Raw genomic sequence first — 6,731 nt, forward strand, 5'->3', positions numbered from 1 at the left:
TTTTAGTTAAGTTAATTCCTAGGTACTTTATTTTCTTTGAAGCTATTGCAAAAGGAGTTGCTTTCCTGATTGTTGCCTCAATCCTCTCATTGTTGGCATATAGGAAGGCAGTTGATTTTTGAGGGTTAATTTTATACCCTGCTACCTTGCCAAGTTTTGAATCAGCCCAAGCAGTTTGGGAGTGGGTTCTTTAAATACAAAATCACGTCATCTGCAAAGAGGGAGAGTTTCACTTCGACTTTCCCTATTTGATTCCCCTTTATGCTAACTTCTTGCCTTATTGCTCTGGCTAGGAATTCTAATACTATGTTAAAGAGGAGTGGAGAGAGTGGGCATCCTTGTCTCGTTCTTGATTTTAGAGGAAATGGCTTTAGCTTTTCGCCATTAAATATAATGCTAGCTGTGGGTTTGTCATACACAGCCTTTATTATCCTGAGGAATGTTCCATGGATTCCTAGTTTCTCCAGAGCTTTTAGCATAAAGGGGTGTTGGATCTTGTCAAATGCCTTTTCTGCATCTATTGAGACAATCTTATGATTCTTGTCCTTGTTCCTATTGATGTGTTGAATTATATTAATTGATTTGTGTATGTTGAACCAGCTTTGTCTCCCTGTGATGAATCCTGTTTGATCATAGTGCATAAGTTTTTTGTTGAATTGCTGAAGACAGTTGGCCAGTATTTTGTTGAGAAGTTTTACATCAATGTTCATCAAATAAATAGAATCTCTGTCTGGTTTGGGGATGAGGGTTATACTGGCTTCATAGAATGAGTTTGGCAAAAAGTCTTCATTTTCAATTTTATTGAAGAGTTTGCAGTGTATTGGAGTGAGCTCTGCTTTGAAGACCTTATAGAATTCAAATGAGAATCCATCTGGCCCTGGGATTTTCTTTTATGGAAGGTCTCTTATTGCCATTTCTATTTCTGTGCTTGAAATAGGTCTGTTTAATTGGTTTAGGTTTTCTTGATTCAGTGTGGATATGTTAATATTGGCTAGAAATTTCTCCATTTCTTCTAAATTCTCAAATTTATTGGCATAAAGGTTTGAAAAGTATTCCCTCATGATGCTCTGGATCTTGGTAATTTCTGTCATGATATTACCATTTTCATTTGTGATTTTGTTTACTTGGGTATGCTCCCTTTTTTTTTTGGTAAGATTTGCTAAGGGTCTGTCAATTTTGTTATTTTTTCAAAGAACCAGCTCCTTGTTTCGTTGATTCTGTCTATAGTGTTTTTTTGGACTCCAATTCATTTAATTTTGCTTTGATTTTAATAATTTGCTTCCTTCTACTGGGATTAGCATTGGTTTGTTGCTCTTTTTCCAAGACCTTAAGGTGGGACATTAAATTGTTGGTTGTGATTTTTCCAATTTATTAGTGTAAGCACTCAGACATATAAATTTTCCTCTGAGTACTACTTTTTCTGTATCCCAAAGGAGCTGGTATTTTGTATGAACCTTTTTTGTTAAATTCCATAAACTGTTGAATTTATGTTCTGATCTCCTTGATGACCCATTGGTGATTCAAAAATGTGTTGTTCAATCTCCATGAGTTACAGGGTTTTTGTTGGTTGAGACTGGTGTTTAGTTCCAATTTGATGCCCTTGTGGTCTGGGAGAATGCAGGGAATAATTTCAGTGTTTTTGAATCTGCTTAGGTTTGCTTTATTCCCTTGTATTCCATTTTGGGAAATCTTCCATGTGCTGCTGAAAAAAAAACGTGTATTGTGATGTTGCTGGGTGAAATAATCTGCAGTTAGACCTAGTTGGTCTATACATTTGTTCAATTCTGAGGTTTCTCTGTTGAGTTTTTGCCTGGTTGATCTGTCCTTAGGTGATAGTTGTTTGTTAAAGTCATCAACATTCACTGTGCTTCGATCTATGTGTGATTTTAGTGAAAGCAAAGTTTGCTTGATGCTCCGAGACTAGGTGTCTAGATATTTAGGATGGTTATGCCCTCCTGGAGGAGAGATCCCTTATTAGTATATAATAACCTTCTTTGTCTTTTCTCACTAATTTAATTTGAAGTCTATATTATCTGATATGAGGATGGCAACTCCAGCCTGTTTATGAGGGCCGTTAGCTTGATAAATTTTATTCTAACCTCTCACTTTCAAAAAATGTTTGTTTTGTGGGGCAAGATGTGTCTCTTGAAGCAAGCAATATGATGGATCTTGTTTTTTTTTTATCCAACTAGACAGTCTATGCCATTTAATTGATGAGTTAAGTCCATTGATACTGAGGGTTAGGATTGAGAAATATTTACTAGTTCCTACCATTTTTGAAAGCTTTCATTAGGGCTTGTGTCTTGACAGTTCTTGCAGTACTTAGCTGGTCTGATTTTTAGGTGACATTTCTTTATCAGTATCCCATTTCAATGTGTAGAACATCTTTGAGAACTTTCTGTAATGCTGGTTTTGTTGCTACATAGTGTTGCAACTTTTCCTTGGAATGGAAGGTTTTTATTGTTCCCTCCATTATGAATGAGAGCTTAGCTGGGTACCTTTTTTTTTTTTTGACAAGGCTTCATTATCCTAGGCTGCCCTCAAAACTTGCTATCATCTTGGCTCCACTTCCCAGTGCTGGTATTATAGACATGTGCCATCATGACTGGATAACATACTTCAAGAAATGTGTGTGTGTGGAATCTAGATTTTCAGAGGTCTAATAATTTGAATAAGCTCTCTGAAATTTAGCACTTCTTGTGTTGGTATGGTGATGCATGTTTGTAACTCCAGCTTCATGAGTGATAAGAATGGAAGAAGAGTCACAGTTTAAAGTCACTAGCCCTGGCAAGATAGTTTTCCCAAAGTCCTGCAGGGTGACTCATGCCTGTAATCCCAGCTATTCAGGAAGCTGAGATCAGAGGATCCAGATTCAAAGCCAGCCCCAGCACAAAAGGACCTGAGACTCTTATCTAATTAACCTCTAGAAACAGGAAGTGGGGCGTGGCTCAAGGGTAGGGTGGTAACCTTGAGCTGAAGAGCTCAGGGACAGCGCCCAGGCTGGGTTCAAACCACATGACATCCCCCATACACACACAAAAAAATAGTTTGCCCGTATCTCCAAAATCAATCTAGGCACACGGACTCACTCCTGCAATTCTAGCTATGCAGGATACAAAGATAAGAGGATTGCAGCCTCAGGCTGACTGAGAAAATTCGCAGAATCCTATCTTAAAAAATAAATAATGGGTGGGAACATGGCCTAGTGGCAGAGTGCTTGCCTAGCATGCATGAAGCACTGACTACGATTCCTCAGTACCACATATACACACAAAAAAACTGGAAGTAGTGCTGTGGCTCATGTGGTAGAGCTCTAGCCTTGAGAAATCCAAAGGACAGTGCTAAGACCCTGAGTTTAATCCCCAGGACTGTCAAAAATAAATAATAAATAAATAAATAGATAGACAGACAGATGATAAATAAAATAACAGCAAAAACTAAAATGACATGTTTCAAGTGGTAAATAACCTACCAAGTATGAAGTTCTGAATTTGAAACACAAACTTATGGGGGAAAAAAGAAATTTTGCATTTTTAAGCTACAAGTATAGGTAACAATCCATAGTAGCATTAGAAGTACCTATGACTTGTCATAGGGGAAAATCTCGACAGTTTCATATCTCTTCAGTTGTGACAACTGTAGCAGACATTGTTTATTAAATCATGCCTTTGAACCTACAGTACCTATTAGAATCACTGCCAGAAGCTTTTTATGTGTGAATAAACAATCATGTTCATTACTGTGTCATAATCTTTTGATATTTTAATAACTGTAAGACATATGATTATTAAGGCTTGAAATGTTTCACATGACTTATTTTTATATTTAAAACCATTCTTCTAGTAAAGGAGCAAAGGGCCTTCATCAAGACTACCACCCAACATAATGAATTTAATTTTTAAAAACTAATGGAGAATTCCAAAAGATTCTGGATTCTTAAAGGGAGGATCATTCTTTTTTTAATTTGTTTTGTTTTCTCACTCTTGGAGTTCTTTCTGGAAAACATTCTCATAAGAGATTGTTTTGTCAGTGATTTGATATACTGAATAATGTACTTACTTCTTAATAGCAACTACATTTTAATTAATAATATGTGTCCTAACATTTAGATATCAAACATTTTCTATCAAATTTATGCCATTCCCATTGAGATTCTGAATCTCTCGGGCTAGGCATAGGCATCTTTGACACAATTGCTTACAAATCTTCTTCCAGAGTGATTTGTATCATCCGCTCCACTTTTAGCAGAAGGTAAAATGTAAGAGTGCCCGAATGCTGCTTTTTTCCTGACTCACCTTGCTTGGGCTTTGAAGTTCACTGAGGTGGTGAACCATTGGATGCCTAAATACCCACAATGCCACTGCCATTCCCATAATGATGAAAAGCCTCTTCTCTGCCTTTTACAACACTGATTCATTTCCTTAGCCTCAGAGCCAGATTGCCTTAGGCTTAGCAACTCGGGGATCTCATCCCATTGCTGACTTTAAAGGCCTTCCATCCTCAATAGATAAAAAAAAAAAAGTGTGGATAATGTTAGTAGTGCCGTTGGTGCCCCTGTAGGCACATCCATCCATATTTAAATACGCATTTTTATGTTTAGCCATTTATTCCTAGCTGTGAAATATTGCAACAACTTCAACATTAGCATACTAATCCAGGCTCGAGGTCTGGGGAGATTTATGTTGAACATTTTTGATGCCATTATTCACACTATGTGTTAAGCTGAGTAAGACTTTCTTCTGAATCACAGTAATACCAGATTCATAACCTACTGGCTGCTCTCCTAAAAATCTAACACCGTTTTAACTTCAGTGATATTTCAGTGCTTTTTTTTTTTAAGGTCGGTGTGGTGCTTACAAATATAAATGGCTACAGAATCAAAGAAAACCAGTTTGAAATCTTGGCTCTTTCATTCCCATTAAGTCCTTGAATAAGGGCTTAACCTCACTTAGCCTCACTCAGCTCCTTAACTATAAAATAATTAATGGTGTCATATTAAATAACGAGAATGAAAGTTAAGTGGGGAAGTAGATGAAGCTTCCTGTGCAGTTGGTGCTAAATGACAGAAGACTGTCATAATCATGATTGTTAGTAAGGGTGATTTGCTAAAAGAGCAATCTCTCTTTGCTCAGAATAGGAGAAGCATTGTTTTCCAGGGCAGAACAAAACCCCTGAGCTCCACCTTTTACCTGCCTTATTCCACAAAGTAGTAAAGTAAGACAGATATAATAGTGTGGCCATCCAAGGTCAATTGTTATTCAGCTAATGGTTATTCAGCTAAAGCCAGAACAAGATCTATTTCTTCCGTTTCCTCTGACTTAAATTCAAACCTGAAAATATGAAGCTTCATGACACAATGCCAAGCAGCCAATGACAAAGCACTTCATCACTAAGTAACAAATCTCTATCTTCTGCCTATAGAGGAAAAGTTCAAGGACTTACAATGGCAATAAGTAAAAAAGAGAAGTGGCTGATCCTCAGCATCTGCCTTCATAGTGCTATTTCATGAGTACTTTTCTCCTATGAGGTATAAAATCCCCAAATGGGGAACTTAGTTCCACATGTACCTTCTCTTCATGGAATGTAAGGAACACATATTGTAGTAAATTATTCAAGTTCTTAACCAGGTATCATCAAGGTCAATCTTGTCAAAGTCAGTCTTCTCTCACTCACTCTAATATATTGATCTCCCACTTCTGTCTCCCACTGTCAAACCTTCCTTCCAACCTAAATCCACCTACATACATGCATTACTCAAGATAAAAGGTCTCCTTAGGTTTTTGGTTTGCTTGTTCATTTGTTGTTTATAAAGAAAAGAAAAGAAACAAATCCTCCTCTCCTGGTCAGATTGTATGATCTGTAAATGTAAAGGCATTTTCTCATGACTTTGTGCTTCTCTGTTGTCAAAGTCCCTAGCAACTGTATATATGCAAAGACACCATGTCTTCTTCCAGATCCGTAGCTTGAAAACAAATGAGCAAATTAGATATGTCACTTCATTGTGCAAAAGCCATCCATTACCTCACAATGGCTTTAGAAGAAACAGGAGAAACAAGAATTCAACATCTACACTCTTGTAGCATTCTGAATTCTGCCTCCCAGCCTAAACTCAGCAATACACACTCTCAGCTGCACAGCCACCATGTTGTCTCATATTGGAGATTTAGTATTGTTGGTCCCATTGTTAAGACACTCTCCCTTTTGCTCTTGTTCAGCCTCTCTTAAAGTCATCTGTCTACATGTAAATGCCATATCTGACTCTCTCCTATAAGATGAGGTGTTTTTTTTCTTAAGTTTCTATTTGACATAGTGCCATGTCTTTTCTACCCACAGCTTCTAAACCAATCACCTCAAAGCGTATTGATCTGTTCTCTGGTGGCTATTCAGGCTGCCCATTCATTCCTGTATACATTCTTTTCTTTGATTTCCAGTCTGACACATGGTCTTCGTTTGTTAGCCACACTTCAATTCTTGCCCAACTGGTGCTTTTTTTGCTTCTATTTTTTTCTCTTCTTGGCTTTTGATTTGGTTTGAAGACAAAAATAGCAGCTGTCAACTTTACACATATCCATACCAGTGTATTTAAGAGGGGCAGTGCAGGACTTCATTCAGGTGTGGTTATTTCATCTGAGGGATCAACTATCATTGGTGCACCTCTCATGTCATTCAGCCAATGTTTGTTAAGCAACAATGAGATGGTCACTAGGAGAAGCAGTGGGCAGATAATGAGG

This window comes from Megascapheus bottae, chromosome 3 (assembly GCF_031878675.1).
Source record: "Megascapheus bottae isolate mThoBot1 chromosome 3, mThoBot2.hap1, whole genome shotgun sequence".
In the NCBI taxonomy this organism is placed as follows: domain Eukaryota; kingdom Metazoa; phylum Chordata; class Mammalia; order Rodentia; family Geomyidae; genus Megascapheus; species Megascapheus bottae.